The sequence below is a fragment of the Rana temporaria genome, chromosome 5, assembly GCF_905171775.1.
Source record: "Rana temporaria chromosome 5, aRanTem1.1, whole genome shotgun sequence".
Taxonomy (NCBI): Eukaryota; Metazoa; Chordata; class Amphibia; order Anura; family Ranidae; genus Rana; species Rana temporaria.
Window position 1 is genome coordinate 243,637,796 of NC_053493.1, and position 24,689 is coordinate 243,662,484.

Here is a 24,689-nt window from a genome sequence, read left to right on the forward strand (position 1 = left end):
GAGGGTTTTAGAACTTTACAGAGTTACATAAAAGGGTCAACCAATGCCATCTACTCCAGAATATGAAATGGGTTCACAAGCTTTGCAGCTGGGCGTCAGTTTGGCCCTAGTGACCCAAATGTATCTCAAATCCTGTCTTTCCTGCAATCCGGATTGGATTTGGGGTTCAGTTCGCTTTAGGTGCAAATATTGCATCTTGGATCTTACCCAAAGGAAATGGGCAGCAAACCTGCTGGTGGAGCACTTCATGAGAGTGGTTCTTGGACTAAGCACTCCCAAGAGAAATAGGTCCCCTCAATGGGACCTGGCAGTAGTCTTCAATTTTATATCAAACCCTTATCATACTCTGAAAGAAGATGGTTCTTTGTGGGATATCTCCTTAAAATCGGCTTTCCTATTAGCCATAATTTCAGGGGGAAGGGTGTCGACTCCATGAATTGGGGGCGGCAGAACCTTATTCCATGTTCTTCCCAGACAGGGTTGTGCTGAGACCTTTGGATCATTTTGTCCCAAAAGTGGCATCGACATTTCATTTTTCCAGTGAATGGGTGCTTCCAGCCTTCCCAGCGGAATCAGATACTGATCTGCACGAATTGGGCATTCCAAAAGTCCTCAAAGCCTATCTGCAAGCTACTTCTACATTCAGATGTTCTGACAGACTTTTTCATCATGAAAATTTTAAAGGGAAAGAGGCCTCGGCCAGAACCATCTAGGCCTGGATGGTAAAAAATATTCACCGGGCATATAGAGCCGGGAAGGATCTTCCAGAGGTGGTTAGAGCTCACTCAACCAGGGCAATGTCATCTTCTTGGGCGGCACAGGCAGGATTGTCTCTGGACAGTCTGCAAAGAGGCTAGCTGGTCATCACATCATATATTTTTTAAATACAGGGTGTATCAATCAGTTCTTACTACAGTAGAGTTTGGGAGGAAGACTATACAAGCTTCTATGTCTATTGTCAAAATAAAGACTAAGGCCCGGATTCACAAAGCACTTGCGCCGACGTATCTCGAGATACGCTGCGTAAGTGCAAATATGCTCCATCGTATCTATGCGCCGGACTCAGAAACTAAGATACGCCTGAAAATAGGCTTCATCCGACCGACGTAACTTGCCTACGCCGGCGTAGAGTGGGCGCATATTTACGCTGGACTTGGAGATGCGCCGATTCACGAACGAACGTACGTCCGTCCGACACAGTGCACGTAAAGTCATACGTCCGGCGTAAAGTTATGCCCCATAAAGGAGGTGTAACTCAGCAGCATCCATGCAAAGGGCTGCACCAGGGAACACAAGCCAACGTATTTTACGTAGGACGTGAATTTGACTAGGCGTAGGTTACGTTCATGCTGTAGGCAGTGATCCGACGTATCTTAGGCAGTTGTTCCGATGTGATTGTGAGCATGCGCACTGAGATGCGCCCACGGGACGGCGCATGCGCAGTTGGCAATACGTATCTGTCTGGTGCTCGGCCCATCATTTGCATGGGGTCACGCCTCATTAGCATGGCTCACGCCCACTTCCACTTACGCCGACTTCCGCCTGAGAAACCCAGCGCAGATTTGTGAGGAAGTGCTTTGTGAATTCAGTGCTTGCCTCTCTGCGCTGCGTCAGCGTAGCGTAAAGGAGATACGCTACGGCGGCATAAATATGCGCCAGTGTCTGTGAATCCGGGCCAACGTTTGTAGCATTACACCCTCCCTCTTAAAAGCTCATTATGTATCATATGTATGCTGCCATGTCTGGCGTCAGGAAAATGGAAAATTGTATCAAATACTTACCGTAATTTTCCTTTCCTGATATCAAGGCATGGCAGCATACAAACCCTCCCTCTGATCTTTTTGCTTTATACAGAGAATGGGGGAGGTAGCTCTCAGTCAGACTTTTATAGAGTTAAACGAGTCCTGTGGGTGGATATAGGGGCAGAGCTATATCATATGTATGCTGCCATGTCTGGCGTCAGGAAAGGAAAATTACAGTACTGTAAGTATTTGATACAATTTTCCATTTTCACACCAGCGGACCGACCAGGTACACATGTCAGTTGTTCAGGCAGACCCGATCAGACCACCTATTGTTCTTTATGGAGCGGCGAATGTCAGCGGACATGTGTCTGCTGACACCCGCCTGTGTCCGATCCGGTCTGCTAAAAACAGACGGATAAGAATACGTTCGCCATACCTCCATGGGATTGGATTTCAGTTAGCGGTAAATGGAAAGGCAGTCTGTTTCCATCTGAGCTCCCCATAGAAAACATCAGGCATTGTCTGTCTGTTCTGCATAGTGGAGTGGACATGGACCTCTCATCCACCTGCTCAGCGGGGATTTGCAGAGAGATTCCCCACTGAGCAGGTGGATCCACTTGACAGATTTCGCTCTGTCTGAAAGGGGCCTTAAAGTTTTATGTGATTTCCAATACAAACATAAATATGTGCAAAATTGTAAAGAAGTTTGCTAAAATCCTTTAAATGTATGTATGTATGTTTCCAGGGGAGTTTTTCAGCAAAAGTGAAGTTATACTATTGGCAGGTTTACTGTAGACGTTATACAGTGGAACCTTGGATTATGGGCATAATCTGTTCCAGGAGAATGCTCGTAATCCAAAGTACTCGCATATCAAAGCCAGTTTCCCCATTGAAGTCAATCGAAAAAGAAAAAAAAATTGTTCTGCATTGACTTTAATGGCATGGAAAGGCTCATGCCGCGTACACACGATCATTTTTCGGCATTAAAAAAAACGACGTTTTTAAAAACGCCATTTAAAATGATCGTGTGTGGGCTTCACATAGTTTTTCGGCTTCTGAAAAAAAATCGTTTTTCGGGTTGTAAAAAAATGATCGTGTGTGGGCTAAAACTAAGTTTTAAACCCGCGCATGCTCAGAAGCAAGTTATGAGACGGGAGCGCTCGTTCAGGTAAAACTACCGTTCATAATGGAGTAAGCACATTCATCACGCTGTAACAGACAGAAAAGCGTGAATCGTGAATTTTACTAATACAGAATCAGCTAAAGCAGCCCAAAGGCGAATAGAACTTCCCCTTTAGAGTGCCGTCGTACGTGTTGTACGTCACCACGCTTTTTTCATAATTTTTTAAAAACGATGGTGTGTGGGCATCGTCGTTTTTAATGATGAAGTTGGAAAAACATAGTTTTTTGGACATGCTGAAAAAATAGGATTTTTTGTACTCACCGTAAAATCCTTTTCTCTGAGTCCATGGACGGACACAGCTCCTTAAATCTTGACAAGTGGGTTATGTTCCCTGTTTACAGGAGAGGACTAGGCAGAAACATGTTAAAGCGGTTGTAAACCCTCCTATCTTTTTCAGCCAAGGAAGCTGCCATCTTGGCCTTTGTTCAATCTTCAACTGCCATGAAGCTGCACATGTGATCAGTTATGACACCAGCCATTGGATGGTTTGACAGTTTGGTTGAGAGCACAACCAATGTGCAGTTAGCATTCCCGGCATGCCGGGAATGTTTACAGTTTTTTTAAGTGTTACATCGATGGGTTTACTTCCGCTTTAAATAGTTAAATACATGTTACATTAACAGAGTTGAACAGCCCCGCCCAGGGGGCGGTCCCTCCAGACATAACCCTCCTCACTGCAGCTTGCAGCCTCAGTTCGTAACAAGCAGTACAAACCTAAAAAGGAGGGGTGGGAGCTGTGTCCGTCCATGGACTCAGAGAAAAGGATTTTACGGTGAGTACAAAAAATCCTATTTTCTCTTATCGTCCATGGACGGACACAGCTCCTTAAATCTTGACAAGTGGGACGTCCCCAAGCAGTGTCAAAAAACGAGGGGTGGGAAATATATCAGTAAAAACAATTTTAACTTCACCCCAAAACAAGCAGAGCTCCTCAACGGAGGAGGTACAACTTTAAACAGCCGCCGGCAAAAACTAGCGGCTGAAAAAAACATCATAAGATGCACTCACAGCAACCATGTAAATTCTGGAAAAAGCGTGAACGGACGAGCAAATCGCCGCCTCGCACACCTTTGAGACCGACGCATGATGTCGGAAAAAAAAAAAAAACCCAGGAAGCACCAATTGCCCTGGTCGAAAGTGCCGTGACCGGAAAGGGGGGCCCGCCCCTTAGGAGCATAGACCTGTATGACGGCCTGCCTGATCCACCGAGAAATGGTGGTCGACGAGACCGCCAGGCCCTTTTGTGAACCAGACACCGACACAAAAGAGAGTCAGAAGCTCCGAAATGGAGCCGTAGTAGGCTGGTATACCCGCAAAGCGCGTACCACGCCTAAAGTATGAAAGGCCGAAACCTCCTTCGGAAGAAGGGAAGGTCGCGGGCGCACCATCACCTAATCCTTATGGGGGATCAAGCATGGCGGCTTGCAAGACAAGACCGCCAACTCAGAAACCCCTCTAACAGAGGTAAAGGCCACTAAAGGGGCCACCTTCTGAGATAGTGTCAAGAGAAAATCTCTCTGATGTTTCCAAAAGGAAGGTTCCTGAAGAACCGAGAGCACCAGAGTCAAAACTCATGGGGGAAGAGATGGGCCAAGAGGGGAAAGTATATGACAAACCCCTTGCACACAAAAAAAGGGGACCCACCAGGGAACGGGCCGCAAAAAGGCCACAACCAAGGCTGAAATCTGCCCCCAAACGGTGCTTTAAGCAATTTTTAGATCCAATCCAAGCTTTAAAAACAGCAGGACCCTGGACACCGAGAGTACGCCCGTGGACGTCACTCCATCCCTTCGCACCAAGAGAGGTGCGACGGTAGATCCTCCGGAAGAAGACTACGGTGCCCTGTTGAGATGACCGAGTCAGACAGACCCTGGTCACCTAAAGTCTGGCTTCCAATAACCATGTTGAGCAAGTCAGTGACTGTACAACAGGAGGAAGTATGGGACCTTGAGACAGGAACCTCCTGCCCTGGCAACCGCCAGGGTGCCTCCGCTACCAGGCGCCCGATATCAGCGTACCAAGGACGCCGAGGTCAATCTGGAGCGATTAGAATCATCGGGATCTCCTCAGCATCCACTCTGTGGAGCGGCCGAGGAAGCAACTACCATGGAGGAATGGCAAAAAATCACCGATACAGACAACACAGGGCCACCAGTGCGACTGACGCGTCTGTACAAGATCACTAGACCTGGCCACTAACTTTGACACCCTTGCGGCGGAGACAAGCTGCCAGGAGATCCATGCCATGTGAGGCTCACCTCCTGCAAGGGAGCCGAAACACCCCAAGCACAAAGACCAGTCGCCCTGGTCCAGCATCTGGCAACTCCAGTAGTCCGCCTGCCGGCATACCTGATGGTAGACTGAAGCCACGGCCGTGGCGTTGTCCGGCTGAAACCAGATTGGTCGACCACAAGGAGAAGCATAGCCTGATTGCCTAAAATAGTAGGACAATGAACAGTAGACAGCACCTGGTATTCCCAGGCGGTCTCCCACCAGGCACTAGCCAGGCCCGACCCTGGGTAGCTACCGAGACCAGACACATTCAAGGAGGTGTGGTCATAGGTCCACGCAAGTCCAGCGACTCAGGGCCGACTGGACCCCCCAGTTTTGTGAACCTCCAGGTTCACAACCCGTGAACTGGCATCCGTCGTAAACACCGACCACTGGAAGGAAGAAACAACTTCCCGGACCGAAGAGTCGGGAATCTCTGTCACCAACTCAGAGAGACTCTGACTAGGTTGCGCACAGGAATCTAATGATTTCAGAGACAAGAGATTTTTACCACCTGGACAGTAGTTCCCCTGGAAAACCAGGGTGTGGAACTGGGCATACAGTACCGCCTTGAAGGAGGCTACCCACAGACCCCGAACCAGCAGGCGCCCGGAGAGAAGACGATTGCGTGATGCCAATACCTTCACCGCAGACTGAAGAGTCTGCAATTTCTCCAGGGGAAGAAGGACCTTTGCCACTGAGGAGTCTTGATCAACACTAGATACTCCAACGCTGAGTCGGAACCTAGCATGCCCATGATTTGAACCCTGGGTCGCACACATGGAGGGCAGGCTTGCTGCCACTGAGCTACACTTTCTGGCCTAAACGTTTAACATCCACCCGAATCTTTGGAGGGTCTGAATGGGAATAACCCATTCACTAGGTCGGAGACAGAAGCTGCTCTCAGAAGAAAGTCGTCCAAGTAGCCAATGAGGCAAAGCCTCGCTGTCCCAACAAAATTCAAATAAGTGCGAGCTCCTAGCTGAAAACCCATGGTGCTGACGCCAGATCAAAAGGGAGGGCCACAGGCTGACAGAGACCCTTCTCTCATCACGAAGCACAGAAAAAAACACTGACATGTGCAAAACGGGACATGCATGTATGCGTCCCTGATGTCCGAGGACGACAGGACATCCCCCGGATGAAGCGCAGCTACCACCGAACAAATGGATTCCATGCGGAACTACCCGACGTTCACAAAGGTATTTAGGGCCTGAGGCCCATAGAAAACCCCAAAACTCTCGTCCTGCAGCAAAGGTAAAATTACCTCGCAGCTTAGCAAATCCCACACTGCCCAAGGCAGACCGACGGGCCGGGAGAGGAAGACACAAGGACAGAACTTTGATCTGTGGATAGGAGGAAACCCTATCTAGTACTCCGAAGAGACCACCTCGCAGACCCACTAGTCGGAGAGCAGGGAGGTTTCACTGAATTGTGAACCTGCAAGCCGCCCCTCCTACCTAGAGACAGGGAGAGAAGGCTATATACATTGGCAGGATTTGGGTGCCGGCATGATCGGCTTATGAACCCAGGGACAGATTAGTCCCCCAGCTGGGCCTTTGACGGCCTGGGAGGGTTGCCCCTAAATAATACACACACATAGTGTGTATGTATATTATGTAGGTGTATGCACACATGTCTTTGGAGGAAACCGGAGTACCCGGAGGAAACCCACGCAGACACAGGGAGCGACAATGCAAGCTCCAGGCAGATTGGCGTCAGTGTGCGGATTCGAACCAATGACTTTTTTGCTGCCAAATAATGGAGTTAAGCACTACACCACCGTGTGCATAAAACCATTCTGAAACAGATGCCCTGGATAACAAGGGCGCAGCATTCAATGAAGCATCACAGACCTATATGAGGCCCTGGACCAGCTGGTCCGCTAGGCTAATAACCTCAGGAGAGTCGGTGCTCCTCCACTGTCTGGTGCAAAATGCTCACTCTGTGAGTTGTATACAGCACTAGGGGTCAGGACTACTCCAGGATGGCCGTCGAGCGTTCAGAACGCGGCCACAGGAAAATGGCCGGCACAATGTAAGCTGCGCCATAGCGCGGCTACGACAAAATGGGCGCCAATGGGAGTTTTCAATGTAATTGAAAAACCTCCCAAAAAATGGCGCCAGCGTCGACTGAGTCCCCAGTGTAGTGGCCACAATAGGCCCGCAAGCCAGACCCCAGCATGGTAAACATGGAACGAGTCAGTACTTCGGATCTTCTATCAGTCAGATCCATACAAGCGGGGGTTCCCGCCCGGCGGTGAGGGACTACAAAAGCCCTCAGCGGCTTTTCTCATTCCGCATCTCAGAAATTATTAAAGAAGGGCACAGAAGGAAAAAACCTACACAGCGGTCTGATTTGTGTGATCCAAAAAAGACCGAGCCCTCGGCGGAAACCCAGCTGCACTATGCAGCTTAGGAGAGTCCCTTGCAGCAGTAAAAAGCGCACCCATAAATGCCTTATTCTGCCTTTTTTTTTTTTTTTTAACTAGGTACCTGGTCCATGGCTCCATAACAGAGCATTCCCCAGGGGATAACGGGGGAAGGGGGCACTCTTTTACCGCCCGCCCGCAGTCCACCCCCACCCTGGCACAAACTGTGTCCAGGACTAACAATAAAAACTCTGTGGGAATCCCAGGTGCTAACACCTGCTGCCACCACCAGCATGTGGGGAAGGACCCAGATACTGACTCCAATATTTACATAGTGTGTATTATAATATGCACACCTGTCCATACAAATAGACAAAAGCTCCTAGAGCCCTATTCAGGGCCTCTCACCCACTTGCTGCGCTGACCAGGGGTAACCAGGGGACTCCCTCAGGAGGAGACTGCCCAGCGCTGCCTGTGAGGAAAAGAACCGTGAGGTAACTTCTGCAGGGACCTGTGTTTAAACAGGAAAAGCCTCCTAGGGCTGTTTTATTTAAGGATAAGACACAGATACAGTATAAAAAGCAAAACCGTTACAGGTGTCACCAATCAGTCAGCGTCTGCTGAAGTATAATCATAAACATCTGTGCTCATCACAGGGCTTTTTACCTCACAGGAAAGCCCAATACAAAAAAGAAAAAACACAGGCCAGATAACACAGTCCCCTCAGGAAGGCCCCCTCCTCCCTGACAGCGGCAATGTTAGAAATGCAGCAAGGGAAAGGAGCAGGGAAGTAAGGGGAAGGGACCCCCGAACCCCAGGAATGCCCAGCCGTACCAACCCACCGAAGCAGGAGGGACTGTACTTACCCATCCAAGCGAGGACTCGCTGACGCATTCCTGACAGAACTACAACCGAAATGGAGGTAGCTGTCGGCCCGGTCCACTGTGAGTGAGACAACACCACAGCCCAGTCATATGTGGACCTCGGAGCAAAGCTCACCGGCCACCCCAGGAGTCATGGGGTATGGCGTGGCAGACCAAGCCTCTTTGCAAAGGTGTGCCCACGCTTGCTGGTCGGACTGAGTAGACTACAAGGATCTATATTATCCAGCCTGTCTCTCAGCCGACAGTTGAAAGAAGATTCTTCAAGAAAAAGTAAAATAAAATAAAATTTCTCCTCAGGGCGCTGGGCCCAAAGGGAGCCATACGTCCTTCTCCTTTGCTAGGCAGAACGAAACTGAGGCTGCAAGCTGCAGTGAGGAGGGTTATGTCTGGAGAGACCGCCCCCTGGGCGGGGCTGTTCAACTCTGTTAATGTAACATGTATTTAACTATTTAACATGTTTCTGCCTAGTCCTCTCCTGTAAACAGGGAACATAACCCACTTGTCAAGATTTAAGGAGCTGTGTCCATCCATGGACGATAAGAGAAACAACGTTTTTTTTCATGCCGAAAAATGATCGTGTGTAGGCGGCATCGGCCTCGGAATGGCTCGGGAACTGATTATTTCTGAAATTTTCAGAGCATTTCGGAACGCTCCAAACGGCGCTGATCAGCTCCGATCAGCACTGTTTGGCTCTGCTTGGCTCCAGCACCCCCCCCCCACCTCAGGCCAAATCCTGCTTCTTTTGCAAGACAACACTCGCAAACCGAGTCAGGATTTTTTTAAATACAGTGCTCGTATTGTAAAATGCATGGTAACCGCGTTACTCGCAATCCTAGGTTCCACTGTAATGTGCTACTGAAGCTTCAGTATATCTTCTGCGCTGGGGTCTTAATCACTACTATAAATACAAAACAGACAAAATGCATCTATTTTCTAAAGTTGCCATTCTTATCCAATAAAAGCCTTAGAGAACTCACAAATAGTTCATATTCTGTACATCTTATACAGTTCTGATTATTTTGTTTAGAAATCTAAGCGAACAGCAAAAAATAAAAAACATTTATAAATGATACAAAATACTAGATCTCACCTGTAATATGTTGTTTTTATGTGTCCAGGTAACTACAAATACTGAATATATTTACACCATTCCAGGACACTCAGCCATAAACTGCTGTCTTTCTATTAGATGCATCGATATGAGAAATATAACTTAAATAGGTAGCTGAGTCTGAGAGATGGAGTCATAAAAAGTACAGAGGTGGAACTACAGCTGATCATAATTAAGCACCAAATGTAAAAATTGAGGTATGTCAGTTTCTCTATAGTACCTTAGCCTGTAATTATTGGGAAATACAAGGAAGTAATATGTAAGATTTACATACCAGTGATATGTACGCAAAATTTCCTGGCACACCAAAGTTTTTACTGGCATTTTCAATAGTTACAAAATTTTAAGTGCATTTTATTGTATATAGGCTACAGATAAGTACAATATACAATTAGCAATGTGAGTAAGGTAGATATTAAGGCAGAAAAACATATTTCTTCTTTTATTTTTGATATAGTAAGTAAGTAGCTCAGAAACAGGACTCAGGAGGGCAAAAAATTGGAATGGGCGACACACATCAATGAAATTGACTCTCGCAGTGACACTGACAGCAGTGTGCAGCAGCACAGATAATGATGACACCTCACCGACACAACACATCCCCCTCCTGGGTCACAGTGACAGTCTCTCTCCAAGCCAGGTGGTCTCTTCAGTCCACTCCAGTCCAAACAGCACTGATAGTCCTGTTCCTAGTTTCTGTTCCTAGTTTGCCTTGCTCCCATCCCACACGAGGCTCCAGGCGCTTGCACCATGACTTGCACCATGACATCACACAACATGCTCAGGCACCTAATCCAGCAGGTTTAGCACACAATTGTCTTGCTGCCCTCTCAGGACTGTGAGTGTCCTTAGGCAAACTAGAAAAAAATAGAGAGGGCGCACTGACCTAGTGCATTACCATAATTACATTTTATTAGAAAGATAAGTGACAAGTGAATACTCACGAACGCATGTCATGCACAAGCTAGTCTAGATAAAATGATAACGTCTCAAAATCTATCACACTCAACTGATGGCATGAGAAGACCTCATAGCGTCCAGGAACGGCTGGCGCGTTTTGAGAGTCAAGCCCTTTCCTCAGAAAATAACAGAACACCAACTTAAGTCATTCATGCGTTTTGTGAATAAGGATATTGCAACAACTTAGCACCCAAAATAATAACTAAGTTAATTTCCAACATCCACTGAGGAAGGCCCGGAATGGACAGACCCAAAAGAAAAAGTAATGCAGGGCCGGCATGACAAGGGGGAGAGGAATGGCAAGGCAGGAGTTAATCTTTGGAGTGAGGGAGCGTAATGGAGGAGGAGGAAGGATTGGGTTTGCCGGGGGCGGAGCAATATAAATGTAATAGGCGAGAAAGGAGGAGGCATTTGGGGAAGTTTTAGCTAAGAGAGAGGAAGCTTTTTGTCGCTTCTCTCTGTATATCATGGCCCACGTGGACAAGCTCCTGGCACGGCTGCGGGCCACGGCGGTGACGAAGGGACCCGACTGGGTAGAGAACCAGGTGGGTGCCCTTCTTTGGGAGCTGGAGGGGGGCCGTGGAGGGCGGAGAGCGGGAACAGCGCGCTCGGTGGACTAGGCCGCCGGAGCGGTATTCACCGGGCCCCTCCAAGCGGGTACAGCGCGGGACTAGGAGCCCTGATAAGGACTCATGGTCACCCCCGGCCAAGCGCACACCCGCTGCTGCCGACCGAGATGCCGGGCGGAATCCCCGCCAACGGCGGCGCTCGGGGGGGTGGGGCTTCGGGCAGCGATGGCGCCCGTTCCTCCCCCTGCAACTTGGGACCAGAGAGGCCATAATCACGATCGGTGATGACGGCAGCCTCATGGTGCGACACAGCAAGGGCCCCTCCAGAAACAGTGGTCGCGGCGGAGAGGCGGTCGGGGGGGCATCGGGTTGCCAGATGACCATGCAGATGGGGCTTTCCGCCTCTGGGCAAGTCGTGCCTGGGGGGCTTCCTTCGCCTGTGCTGCCTCACCCGGAGCGGATGTCGAACGGTGAGCTGTCGGGATCGGAGGACGACGTTTGCGGGGAGTCGGTGTCGCCCGGGATCGGAAGAGCAGCGGCTGTGGGGAACATGCCCAGTCAGCCCGTTAAGTCTACTTCATTTTCTAATGCCGATTTATCTAAAGTATTATGTAGGTTGTTGGGGTCTGGGGCTGGGGTGGCGGCTAAGAGGGTGGGCTATCCCGGTGGGGTTTCTAAGGCTACTGCTCCTGTACCTGTGGGGGCGGGCAGTTTGCCTGCCCCCCGGGGCCAGGGGCGTTCTGGCGGACCTCCTGGGAGGGTTGTGTGATTTTCTGCAGTGCTTTGAGGTTCCAAGGCAGGGGCCGGTTCAGGTGGCTCCGTGGGTAGGGGGACAAGCGGGAGGGACTAGTTCCTCGGGGCCCTCTGTGGATTCGGGGGCTGTGGTTCCTCTGGCTATGGTGGAGGTAAGTAAGGACGCGGCGGAGAAAGCGGGGGGGGGTCAGGCACGGCGGTCAGGTCAGACATAGTTCGCATAGCGGACGCAGCAAAATGTGAGGTTTATGTGTGCTTTGAGGGGCCGTTAGGTGCGCATCTAAAGCAAGAAGTGAGGGACAAAATCGGAAAGGGTGAGTATGTTGAAATTTTTTCCCTATTGCCGTTGGAGAAGTTTAATCTGGATAGGGTTAAACCGGACGATTCTAAAAAAGATGAGGAGAAGCGACGGTACCGTTTGATACCCAGGACTTTTACGAATTGGCTGCAGGCATTTGCTATTTTGGCCAGTGTGATAGGGAAAAAAATGCCAGAACATTGCTCAGCATTGTTTTGTTACTTGGATGCGATTGGGGAGGCGCATAGAGTGTACTGGGGGAGTGCGTGGCTTAGGTACAACAAGCAATTCCATCAGCGGAGGGCTGTGCGTCCGTCTCTTAGATGGGATCACAAGGACATCAGCCTTTGGATGCGGCTTATGTCTTTCGACCAATGCCTCTGGACCGCCGACCGGAAAAAAAATGGGGGGTGTGCTGGCAATTTAATGAGGGGTCTTGCAAGTTCAGAGGGACTTGCCGTTTCAAGCACAAGTGTTCTGGATGCGGGGGGGGGGAATCACCCCATGTCCCGATGCTTCAAAAAAGGGAAGCGCGGCGGGGATATTGCTAACAAGAGGGTCGACGCCGGTGAGGGAGGAAAGGAATGCATTTTTTCTAAATAGGTATCCTGACAGAGAGGCAGCTGCCCTGTTGGCGGCTGGGTTCTCTGAGGGTTTTAGGATACCATGCTCACGGGAAGTCATGCCGCCGGTGGCGCGCAACTTGTGGTCGGCACTGGGGAATCCGGGGGTGGTTTCGGAAAAATTAGCGAAGGAGGTGGCGTTGGGCCGCATGGGAGGGCCATTCCACAAGAAGCCGTTGCGGGAGTTGGTTGTGTCGCCGCTAGGGGTGGTGCCTAAGAAAGAACCGAACAAGTTTCGACTTATCCACCACCTCTCGTTCCCAAAGGGCGGGTCAGTTAACGATGCTATTGACCCGGAGGCGTGCACGGTGTCGTATACTTCGTTCGATGCGGCGGTGCAGTGGGTGCGGCGTTACGGTCGGGGCACGCTCATGGCCAAGTCGGACATTGAGTCAGCCTTCCGTTTACTCCCCGTTTACTCCCGGTGCACCCAGGCAGTTTTTGGTTGTTGGGGTGATCCTGGGAAGGGGCGTTCTACGTGGATCGGTGTTTGCCCATGGGTTGCTCCATTTCTTGCGCCATGTTTGAAAAATTCAGCTCGTTCCTGGAATTGGTCGTTCGAGACTTGTCAGGTGTGGATTCTGTGATCCATTACCTCGACGATTTTTTGTTTGTTGGGCCTCCAGCCTCCAATGTGTTTGCGATTCTTTTGGCTACGTTGCCGTACATTGCGGGCAGGTTTGGTGTTCTGCTGGCCGGAGACAAAATGGAGGGCCCGACGACGGAGCTGAGTTTTTTGGGCATTGTGATCGATTCCGAGGTCATGGAGTGCAGACTTCCGGTAGACAAGGTTGAGGCGTTGCGGAGTGAGATTAGGGAGCTAATGGGACTCCGGAAGGTGCAGCTGTGGGGTCTCCAATCCCTTTTGGGTAAGCTTAACTTTGCGTGTCGGATCATTCCGATGGGCAGGGGCTTCTGCCGACGTCTGTCGGCTGCTACCGCAGGAGTGCGGGTTCCTACCCACTTCATTAGGCTCACCAGGGAACATAGGGAGGACCTGCGGGTCTGGCATACGTTCCTGGAGAGTTATAATGGGAAGTCAGTTTGGATGGGGGGTCCGGTGAGCAATTTTGATTTGGAGCTGGTGACGTATGCGGCTGGGTCGACGGGATATGGGGCCTTCTTTCAGGGACAATGGAGTGCGGAGGCCTGGCCAGATTCTTGGGGGGAGGCGGGGTTGCTCGGCAACCTGCTCTTGTTGGAGCTGTTCCCAGTTGTCCTGGCAATGGAGCTGTGGGGGTCGGAGTGTAAGAACTTAAAGATCAGGTTGAATTGTGACAATATGGGGGTGGTAAAAGTCATTAATCGGGTCACCGAGTCGTCGCAGCCGGTGATTCGTTTACTGCGCCACCTCGTTTTGCGTTGCCTACAGTTGAATGTTTTCCTGTATGCAGTGCATATCCCAGGTGTTGATAACACTTTGGCTGATTCCCTGTCTCGGTTTCAGTGGGACAGATTCAGGGAACTGGCTTTGGCGGCGGAGAAGGTGGGGCTTCCCTGCCCGGGCTGGCTTTGGGAGGTTGCCTTGGAGCCACGGCAGGCTGGATCAGGGAATCGGTAAGTGGGCAAACGTGGGCGGCCTATACACGGATCAGAAGGGTAAAGGGGTGGAAATTCAGTTGTTCGCCCTACCGGGGGTGGCAGTTTGCCTGGTTAGGGTGACCAAGGAGTTTTTGGAAGTACGACCGATTGGGGGGGGGGGCTTTCTTGAAGCATAAAGAGGGGGCTTTTCTATCCAGGTTTAAATTCGTGGCGATTTTCGCAAGTGCCTGGGGTCGGCCGGACTCGAAGGTGCGCAGTTCGCTTCACACTCCTTCTGCATTGGGGCGGCTACAGAAGCTGCCAGATGTGGGTTGGATGAAGCGGCAATTAAACGGATTGGGAGATGGGAATCAAGGAGGTTCCGTTCTTATGTGTGCCCCCAGTTGGTGACGGAGGTAGTTTGAGGTGGGGGCTCGGACGATACCCTTTCGGTATGGGGATGTGGCTGTTTGTTCTACTTGGTTTCTGTGTTTTTGTTTCAGATGGAGGTCAAACGCGCCTCGTCTGGATTCTTGGGCATTCGTATGTGTTCTGGGGGGCCAAAAGAGCAGACGCTAGGTTGGACGGTAGGCAACTGGGGATTCCGAGAGGGGAGGCAAGCATTAGGTGGTTGGGATTGCCGGGGATGGTTTGGAGCAAGGTGGTACCTGAGGTCTATCGGTACGTGCGGTTGGACAGAACGCCCGACGTGCTGGTATTGCATGTGGGAGGGAATGACTTGGGGGTCAGGTCCATTGGATACCTGATCGTGTCTGTAAAGTCGGATTTTTTGACTTTACAGAAAGCTTTCCCGGGGAAATTGATAGTATGGTCCGATATTGTTGCGTGGACCAGCTGGCGTATGACGAGGTCGGTAGAGAAGATCAACAAGGCCAGGGTTCGGCTGAACAAAGTGATTGGCCGGTTCGTGGCTAGTAAAGGGGGTTTGGTTATACGTCACCAGGAGTTGGAGGTCAATGTTGGGATGTACCTGTGGGAGTATGGAGTGCATGTATCGCCTGTGGAAATTGATTTGTGGACGCTGGGTCTGCAGGATGGGATCCAGCGCACCCTGCGGGTGTGGATCCCACAGGGCACTTTGATCCTCATCCTGCCCAGGCCGATTTTCAGCTTTTAGCGCTGTCACACTTTGAATGACAATTGCGCAGTCATGTAATGCTGTACCCAAAAATAAAGCTTATTTTTGGTGGTATTTAATCACCGCTGGGTTGTTTTCGCTATATGTGGGTTGTTGTTTGTATTTCATGAAACGTAATAAAAAGTAATTTAGAATAAACAAATCAATACCGATGTGCGCTGATGAGGCTGCACTGATGGGCACTGATGAGGAGGCACTAATATGCAGCACTGATGAGGTGGCACTGATGGGAGGCACTGATAGGCAGCACTGATGGACACTTAAAGGTGGCACTGATGAGCAGATACCGATGGGTACTGAAAGGCAGCACTAAATTGCATCACTGATGGGCACAACTGATAATCAGGTCACTGATTGTGCCCTGATTACCTGTACAGGTCTCCCCTGTGAGGAGATGCCGCTGATCAGCTCTCCTCTCCTCACACTCTGTCAGTGTGAAGCGAGGAGAGCCGTTAACCGGCATTTCCTTGTTTACATGTGGTTAGCTGTGATTGGACACAGCTGATCACATGAGTAAAGAGCCACGTCATCGGCTCTTTCCCGTGTCCTAGTAACATAGTGCGCCCGCAAACTCCACGCTGAGCGTCCCTGCTACTGAGGCGATGTCATATAACATCATCCCAGAACAACAGAGCATCCCGCCTGTAAAAGTGTCTCTCACACCATCACTCTATCACTGGAGCATCCTGCCGGCTGTTATTTGTCTATAAGGTGGGCGGGAGGTAGTTAAGGGACCAAAAAGAAACAATTATGCCATGTACACACCATCACTTTATGTGATGAAAAAAAACAAAATTTTTTGTGAAGTAAAAAACAACGTTTTTGAAACTTCAATTTTCCAAAACGACGTTGCCTACACACCATCGTTTTTTCACAATGCTCTAGCAAAGCGAGGTTACGTCCACCACTCTTTTCCATTGAAGCTCGCTTCATAACTAGCTTCTGGGCATGCACGGGTTTAAAAACGTTGTTTTAAACGTCGTTTTTTGCTACACACGGTGATTTTTTGTGAAACAAAAAACAACGTTTTGAAAAACGACACAAAAAATGTAAGCATGCTTCAATTATTTTTTGTCGTTTTTCACAAGACATAAAACAACGTTTTCCCCCACACACGGTCATTTAAATTGACGTTTTTAAAAACGTCGTTTTTTTTCATCACATAAAGTGATGGTGTGTACGCGGCATTAGGGGAATAAGATAAGTTCATTGTTAGGGTTTACTTACACTTTATCCACTTCCATATCAGGCACTTACGCACCTTCCTGCCCAAGCCAATTTTCAGCTTTCAGCACTGTTGCAATTTGAATGACAATTGCGCAGTCATGCTACACTGTACCCAAATAAATTTTTTATCATTTTGTTCCCACAAATAGAGCTTTCTTTTGGTTTTATTTGATCACCTCTGCGATTTTTATTTTTTGCGCAACAACTAAAAAAAGACCAACATTTTTGAAAAAAATTAAGTTTATTTTTTTCTGTTAATTTTTTTGTAAATAAGTATGTTTTCTTCTTTAATTATGGGCACTGATATGGCGGCACTGATGGGCACCGATAGGTGGCACTGATGGGCACGGATTGACGGCACTGATGGGCACCGATAGGCGGCTCTGATGGGTGGCACTGATGGGTACTTATGGATGGGCACTGATAGGTGGGCACTGGGCATAGATGAGCACTAAGAGGTGGCACTGATGGACACTGAGGGGTGGCACTGATGGCATTGCTGGGCATCATTTGAGCCAGTGCCCATGTTGCCAGTCAGTGCCCATTTGTGGGCACTGATTGGCATTGATTGTGTTATTTATTTAATTGGTGTTTTTTTTTTCTCTATTGAGCACCGGGGGGCACTCCCTGGTGGTCCAATGTTGGCATCCGAGGGAGGGCTGCACTGATAAACAATCAGCGCGAACCCCCCGTCAGGAGAGCCGCCGATCGTCTCTCCTCTACTCGCGTCTGTCAGATGCGAGTGAGGAAGAGCCGATCAACGGCTCTTCCTGTTTACATCGTGATCAGCCGTGGTTGGACACAGCTGATTACGCGGTAAAGAGCCTCCGCCGGAGGCTCTTTGCCGAGATCCGAGATGCAGGGTGTCAGACTGACACCCCACATCACCGATCGCCGCGCTGCGCGCCCCCATGAAATCCTGCAGGACGTCAATAGACGTACAGTCAGGATTTTACAACCATTTCCCCGGACGTCAATTGTATATTGACCGGGCGGGAAGTGGTTATTGATTGACAGAGAAATAAGCAAAGCACTAAGTATGATAAGTGTTGCTAGGTAGCACTTGTTATATGCTGGTAAAATAGAAAGGCACCTTCCAATGGGTTACCAGACATTCTACTGTACACTCCTGTTTAAAATTATTAGGTTTGATTCCTAAAGCACTTCAACAAATTCAGATGAGGTAACTACACATCCGTCATCCCCACCCTTTTGCTGGTTTTCCCCGTGGTTTTTTTTGGATGGCAAAATCGTATTAAGCCTGATATGAATTATTCTATACAAAAGCAATACAAGTTATACCTGTTTGTCCAGGTAATCTTCCATTTCAGATATGCATTCCAGCTTTAATTATAGTTACTGGCAATGTTTGCACTTTAATTTGGTCTTTTAAATTAGACCTTGTAAAAAAAAAAAAAAACACAAATTCTCCTGAGTATCTAAAGAAATAAACACATCTATAAAAAGTCCATAGAATAAGAAGCGCAGGATATCTTAAAGTGTCAGAAAGATATATACACATATATAGCCAGATTCAGGTAGATAGGCGCATCTTTGCGCCGGCGTAGCGCAGCTCATATGCGCTATGCTGACGTAACCTAGAGAGGCAAGTACAGTATTCACAAAGCACTTGCTCCCAACGTTGCGCCGGCGTAACATAAATTTGAAGGCGTAAGCCGTCGTAAGTGGGTGTGACCTTATGCTAATGATGGCCTGAGCGTGGAGCAGTGGCTTACGCCTGGCGTATCATCAACGGACCATGCGCAGTGACGTGGACGTATGATCGCTTCCCTGTGCGCATGCTCACAACTACGCCGGCGCAACTTCCTGGAATACGCCGGCCCACCGGCTTACGCCGAGCGCATGAATACGCCCAGACATGCGCCCGTCAGACGCAAAAGTACATCCTGCTCCCCCCCCGAGCAAGGTACTTTTGCTGTGCGATGGCTGCTGCAGATTCAGAGAAGGACAGGAGGAAGAAGAATTTCTCGCCAGAGGAGAAGACAGTCCTCATCTCTGCCATAGAGAGGTTTGACGTCTTCCTCCATGGTGCCCAGAGTCGCGAGACCAGCCGGGCCAGGAAACAGGTCATCCTGGAGACCATCGCCAGTGATGTCAGTGCCCTTGGAAATGAGTCCCGGACCGCCAAGGACATTTCTAAAAAAATTAATGACCTAAGGCGCCATGTTCGGGATAAGGTGGCCGCCATCAGGAAGCACCAGAGGGGCACGGGGGGTGGACCAACATGTCATGTCAGCTTGACCCCGGAAGAGGAGGTGATTGCCCGGTGTCTGGAGAGGGAGCAGTTGGAGGGCCTGGAGGGCTTTGATTCCCTTGATCAGGCCTCGAGGACAGGTAAGTGCTTTTTATCCCCCATTCGGTGTGTAGCATGTGAGGGGGTGGAAGGGAACATGTGACAAGTGTGTGGGTCCACCAACATGTGAATGCTTTGTGTCATCCACAGATGTGCAGGAGGAAGCGGGGCCATCTGCTGCCGGTGTCCATCCCATGCCATCATCCCCGGAACATCCTCAGCCTGACCCCCTGGGAAGCCAAGATCCAGCGGTGGAGGGGAGTGGCCACACCTCTCCTCTCGAGGTGGTTGAGGAGGAGACGGTGACCCTTGGTCAGTGTTGCCTCTATTTAGACGAGTCCTCTGTTTTGCCTGGGCCCTCTCAGACCTCCCCCCCATCAGGGGAAGCCCCTCCGGCTCAGCCCCCAGCAGGGGAAGCCCCTCAAGGGCCTCCCCATACAGCCGGTCCCAATACTCTTCTGCCCCCAGGAAGGCGACACGGAAGACCAGGGGTGTTCCGGATTCAATGCAGGACCAAATTGCAGGGGACCAGGCCCGGCAGACCCGCCATATGGGGGAAATAGCCGGGGACCTGCACCGGGTGGCTGACAGCCTGGCCTCCTCGGCACAGATTACAGATGGCCTGCAGGATGTCAGTGGCAATTGCACTGCAGTGGTCACCTGCCTTGGGGAGCTGCAGGCCACCACAGCAAACCTTGTGTCAGAGGTTAAGACCCTGACTGTGGCGGTCCAGGCCAACACGGCTGCCTTCCAGGAGGAGGGGAGGCAGCGCAACCAGCGGCACAACATCACCCGCCAGCTGAGGATGCAGGCACAGACCAATCTGTTCCTCAGCCGCATTGCCGTGGCCTTGGAGGGCAGGCAGCCATCACCTGCCAGGAGTGGCAGACCTGGGGATGAGCCACCTCCAGATGCCCCAACCCCCCACCTGAGGCTCCCCCCAGGCAGCTGAGGAGTCAGAGCCGTGGCACCAGGCGCAGCCCACGTCAGGGCAAATTAGTGCCTTTTTTCTTTTTTTTGTGCTCACAGTATCACTCTATCACTCTCCGCCCCTGTACTCTCCACTCCCCACTGCATTTTGCCCCCACCCATGTGCTCTCCAACCCCGCCAGTGCTCTCCGTCCCCATAGTGCACCCAAGCCCCCCGTACTTTCCACCCCTGTTTTTTCTGGCCCCCACTGGTGCTCTCAAGCTCCCCCCATTGCTATCCACTCCCCAGTGCTCGCCACTCCCCCCTGCTCTTTGTACCCCCCAGTGCTCTCCAGCGCCCGTGCGCTCCACCCCTGTTCTTTCTGCCCCCCCAGTGCTCTCAAGATCCCCCCTTAGTGCTCTCCAGCCCCCCCCCCCTCTCAGCCTCCCGTGCTCTCCACCCCTGTTCTTTTTGGCTCCCCCCAAAGCTCTTAAGCCCCCCAGCGCTCTCCACTCCCCACCCCTGTGATCTCCACTCCCCCCTGCTCTTTGCCCCCACCCATGTGCTCTCCAACCCCGCCAGTGCTCTCCGCTCTCCCTTCTCTCCAGCTCCCACCCAGTGCTCTCACTTCCCCAGGATCAGAGGGCAAGCTGACTGGGGGCAGGAAATGAGGACGGCTGAAGGTGCAGGTGGTCAGGGACCACTCCATCTCACAACAAACAGATCCTCTAGAAGGAACACTGTCCCCATCCAAGACGAGAACAGACCCTGCATGCTGATGGCGATCATGGATATCCGGCTGCCATGGAAGGTACCGTACCGAGCATCAACAACACACCTTCCCACAGACAGGGACTGCAGACTGGGACATGGGCCACAGGAGGGGCTGCAATAATGGGGACAGTGAGACTGCATTTGATGGGCACAGTGAAGCTGCAATGATGGGCACAGTGAGGCTGCAATGATGGGCACAGTGAGGCTGCATTTGATGGGTACAGTGAGGCTGCATTTAATGGGCACTGATGAGGCTGCATTGAGCTCTTGTATCATGTCTGCAGCCTCTGACCATCTCCTGTATCATGTCTGCAGTCTCTGAGGGAGTCTGGAGAGAAGTCAAGAGTGGGAGCACCGCTGGGATGGGGGTCATGGGAGAAGTCAGATGTCTGTGGACTGTGGAGAGGAGACTATATAGGATAAAACTAGAGCCTCCAAGCTGGAGCCGACTGACTGAGCCCTGCATGGTGCACCTTAGAGGAGGTCAGTGACAGCACCGCTAGGCCTGTCTGAGGGGGGGTCACTGATGTAAAGGGGAAGTGAATACGATAATGTAAGGGGGCACTGATATAAAGGTTTCCCACTTATATCAGTAACCTACTACCCTTACCCTATTCTTTCTGCGGAAGGTGAACCCCCCTCCCCACATTCTGAGTTCCTGGGGTCCCCCATGATGATTGACCACTTTTACCTGGAATTTGCGTTTATAGATATAAAGCCCTCTATGCTTTCATATCTGTCTTATCTATATATAATACACTCTTCAAATGTGCTTTAAAATGTATGGTTTTCCCTTTCATGAACAAGAAAATAATGACGCTGTGCTGTTACGCTGGTATAAAAATGCTGTGGGGCTGGTATGAAATTTTTTTCAGGGTTGGGTTTTTATTCCCAGTCCGGCCCTGGTCTCCAGCTTTACTGTGTCTCCAACTTTGTGGTGTCTCGTAGCAGTGACACCTATACCGAAATCAGGAGAAAGGGTCTCCTTCAGCCCCTCCCACTTCATATTCCTCACCAGTCAGCTGACCTATAGTCTCTGCCCCCCAGCCATGCCGTGAACTGAATGGGCGGCTGCGAAGAGGCTAAGTGGGCGCCGTGGGCTCCAGGAACAGCCCTGCTGGGTGGCCGCAAAAAGGCTGGGAGAGCAATGAGGGCTTCAGGAACAGCCCAGGATTCAGTGACCCCTGGCAAATCATCATTTGACCCAGAGGGGGTCCCGACCCCCAGGTTGAGAACCACTGTTCTAGAGCTTTGCTTTCACTTAGCAGAGGGGAATGACAGAGGAGTTTATCTCCATGAAAGGGATGTGTAGCTGATAAAAGTCATGTGATCTCTTTAACCTTTTCGTCAGATTGCTAATACCAGCAGTGGTGTAGATTCATGGTGGAAACCAATACGTCGCCGGAGGCGCGCGCGCAAGCCCCCCACTCGCTCCTGACTCCCGCGGCCGGCGGTCGCAATCACCGCCGGGCACCCGCGGTCGCTCGTTACAGAGCGAGAACCAGGGGCTGTGTGTGTAAACACACAGCTCTCGGTCCTGTCAGGGGAGAAATGCCTGACCGTCTGTTCATACAATGTATGAACAGCGATCAGTCATTTCCCCTAGTGAGTCCACCCCCCCTACAGTTAGAACACCCAGGGAACATACTTAACCCCTTCCCCGCCCCCTAGTGTTAACCCCTTTCCTGCCAGTGGCATTTTTATAGTAATCAATGCATTTTTTTTAGCACTGATCGCTATAAAAATGCAAATGGTCCCAAAAATGTGTCAAAAGTGTCCGAAGTGTCCGCCATAATGTCGCAGTATCGGAAAAAAAACGCTGATCGCTGCCATTACTAGTAAAAAAAAATATTAATAAAAATGCCATAAAACTACCCCCTCTTTTGTAAATGCTATAACTTTTGCGCAAACCAATCAATAAACGCTTATTGTGATTTTTTTTTTTTTACGAAAAATATGTAGAAGAATACGTATCAGCCTAAACTGAGGACAAAAATAGTTTTTTTAAATATTTATGAAGGATATTTATTATGTAAAAAATTATATTTTTTTTCAAAATTGTCACTCTATTTTTGTTTATAGCGCAAAAACTAAAAACCGCAGAGGTGATCAAATACCACCAAAATAAAGCTCTATTTGTGAGAAAAAAAAGAAGGCCAATTTTGTTTGGGAGCCATGACGTCAGAGCGCGAGCGATGACGTCAGAGCGCGGTCGCCGTATGCGTTCCAGCATGGAACGCAGTACGGCGACAAAGACGTTGTTTACAGAACCCTCCTCCTAAGGGATACCCTCCTGGGGATCCCAATAGGTGAAGGCTTATCAGGGTACCTAGAATGGAATTGATTGCATAAAGTGGGTGCATTTACTTCAGCTGTATCTTCCCAGTTATCTTGAAGCTGAGTGCAGTAACATCTGAGATATTGTTAGAGACATTGGTTTACACGTTCTATTTGTCCATCTGTTTGTGGATGATATGCACTGGAGTATCTATGATCTATTTGAAGGATGTGGCAAAGAGCGTTCCAAAATTTTGAAACAAATTGGGAACCTCTATCAGAAACCAGACGTGAAGGAACACCATGTAATTTAATAACATGGTCAAGTAAAGTTTGCGCTGTTTCTTTAGAAGAAGGTAATTTTTTAAGCCGTACAAAATGAGCCATTTTTGTAAGCATATCAACTGTTACCATGATGGTAATATAACCGTTGGAAGGGGGGTAGATCAACGATAAAATCTAGAAATAATGCTTCCCAAGGTTTATTAGGAGCAGGTAAACACTAGAGTTGAGCGGACACCTGGATGTTCAGGTTCAATAGGTTCAGCCGAACTTCGAAAAAAAGTCTGGGTTCGGGACCCGAACTTGACCCGAATTTGACCCCAAACCCCATTGAAGTCAATGGGGACCAGAACTTTTGAGTACTAAAATGTCTTTAAAAAGGTAATAGAAAGGGCTAGAGGGCTGCAAATGGCAGCAAAATGTTGGTACGAGCATGGCAAGTACTCTGCAAACAAATGTGGATAGGGAAATAACTTAAAATAACATAAAATACAAAAAAATAATAATCTTGACCTAGGAGGACGAGGTCCATATGGAGTAGGAGGTTGAGGTGGCGATGGATGTGGCGGTGTAGGTGAAAGCGGCGGTGGAGGAGGACGAGGTAGCCAACACAGGTTTTTGTTTTTAATTTATTTATTTTTTAAATTAGGGTACACCCCAAAAGAGTGAGAAAGATCAAAAATACAAGAATGGCTGGGTAAGGCCGGTATACGTGTCTATTCTGCACAAGTTACGGACAAGTCCTGTGGGATCCATGCCTGGTTCATTTTAATGAACGTGAGCTTGTCCACATTGGCTCTAGACAGGCGGCTGCGCTTGTCTGTGATAACACCCCCTGCCGTGCTAAATACACGTTCAGATAATACACTGGCTGCAGGGTAAGCCAGCACCTCCAAGGAGTAAAGGGCAAGCTCAGGCCATGTGCCCAATTTGGAGACCCAGAAGTTTAAGGGGGCAGACCCGTCATTCAGTACGTGTAGGCGTGTGCACACATACTGCTCCACCATGTTGGTGAAATGCTGCCTCCTGCTAAGACGTTCCATATCAGCTTGTGGTGCTGGTTGTTGTGGCGTGCTGACAAAGCTTTTCCACATTTCGGCCATGCTAACCCTGCCTTCTGAGGTGCTGGCGGTGCCCCGGCTGCGTTGGCGACCTCTTCCTCCTCCTCTGCCTTCGCCTTGTGCTTCCACTGTGCCCCCGCTGTCAGGTGGGAATTTCACCAGCAGCGCGTCTACCAGCGTGCGCTTGTACTTGCGCATCTTACGATCATGCTCCAGTGAGGGAATTAAGGACTATACATTGTCCTTGTAACGGGTATCCAGCAGCGTGGCCACCCAGTAATCAGCACCTGTTAAAATGTGGGCAACTCGGCTGTCGTTGCGGAGACACTGCAGCATGTAATCGCTCATGTGTGCCAGGCTGCCCAGAGGCAACGAAAAGCTTACCTCTGTGGGAGG

At 49.9% G+C, this 24,689-nt stretch overlaps 1 protein-coding gene across 1 annotated transcript in view; it reads right to left on the bottom strand.

Annotated features, from left to right (window-relative positions):
* Positions 1-9,725, bottom strand: part of LOC120940680 (mas-related G-protein coupled receptor member D-like) — a 46,519-nt gene extending 36,794 nt beyond the window's left edge. The window contains exon 1 of the mRNA XM_040353662.1: positions 9,545-9,725. The gene's annotated coding sequence lies outside the window, so the exon portion shown is untranslated. The remainder of the gene's footprint in view (positions 1-9,544) is intronic.
* Positions 9,726-24,689: the final 14,964 nt, after the last annotated feature.